Genomic DNA, 1,110 nt, shown 5'->3' with positions numbered 1-1,110 from the left:
GTGTGGCTTGGTATGATCTTTGGTTGGAGTTTTGGTATGTGGAATTGTTATGTTGGTTATGGTTGTAAGGTTTGTGGTTTTGTGGTTGGGTTTGTTGGTTCCCCCACCCAAAGTTTGGGTGGTTTTTCCATCCTGGGTTGTAAGTGTTGGAATGTGGATCATATGATTGCCTTTGTTGGTTTCCCACATAGTTGGCCTCTTCCCAATCACCTCCTTCAGTGCTTACTTCCTCTTGATCTTGTGTGTGTATTGCAGCCACTTGCTTTGTTTCTAATTTCCTGGTGAGCTCTGCTAGTTGCTTGGCAAACACCTTGTTTTGGGCTAAAGTTGTATCAACATGGTTCAGCTCCATGACTCCCTTAGTGTTGTGTCTCTCTGAAGCATAGTAGTACTCATTCTCAGCCACTGTCTCAATCACTTCAATGGCTTCTTCCACAGTCTTTTTCCTGTTCAATGAACCTCCTGATGAATGGTCTACAGCCTTCCTTGATTCATAAGAAAGTCCATCATAGAAAATATGCAATTGCACCCAGTCATGGAACATGTCTGGTGGGCATTTCCTTGTCAAATCCTTGAATCTCTCCCATGCCTCGTAGAGAGTTTCACCATCTTGTTGTCTAAAGGTCTGAACCTCAGATCAAAGCCTATTGACCTTTTGTGGGGGGTAGAAACGTGCCAGAAACTTGCTTTCCACCTCATCCCAGGTTGTTAGGCTCCCCCTTGGGAATGATTCCAGCCACTTAGCTGCCTTGTCCCTAAGTGAAAATGGGAACAAGAGCAGTTTATAGGTATCTTCCTGGACTCCATTGGACTTCACAGTGTCGCAAATTCTCAGGAATTTTGTGAGATGTTGGTTTGGATCTTCATTAGCACTCCCACCAAATGAACAATGATTCTCCACAAGTGATATTAGCTGTGGTTTGAGTTCAAAATTGTTGGCCTGGATGGGTGGTTTCTGAATGCTGCTACCACAATTCCCAGAGGTTGGGTTTATGTATGAACTAAGAACCCTCCTCTCAGGAATGGCATTGTTTCCATCAGCTCTCTCGTGGTTGTGAACTTCTCTATCCATGTTGAGATCTAGAGCTTCCTCAAAATTGTCCTCAGATT

General features: G+C 44.0%; 1 non-coding gene across 1 annotated transcript; it reads left to right on the top strand.

The window, feature by feature from the left end:
* Window positions 1–542: 542 nt before the first annotated feature.
* LOC112725089 (small nucleolar RNA R71) lies at window positions 543–646 on the top strand. The gene has a single exon (XR_003164218.1). It is a non-coding gene; the product is annotated as a small nucleolar RNA R71 (small nucleolar RNA).
* Window positions 647–1,110: the final 464 nt, after the last annotated feature.

The sequence above is a fragment of the Arachis hypogaea genome, chromosome 11 (genome assembly GCF_003086295.3).
Source record: "Arachis hypogaea cultivar Tifrunner chromosome 11, arahy.Tifrunner.gnm2.J5K5, whole genome shotgun sequence".
Lineage (NCBI taxonomy): Eukaryota > Viridiplantae > Streptophyta > Magnoliopsida > Fabales > Fabaceae > Arachis > Arachis hypogaea.
This window is presented reverse-complemented; position numbering and strand designations above follow the sequence as displayed.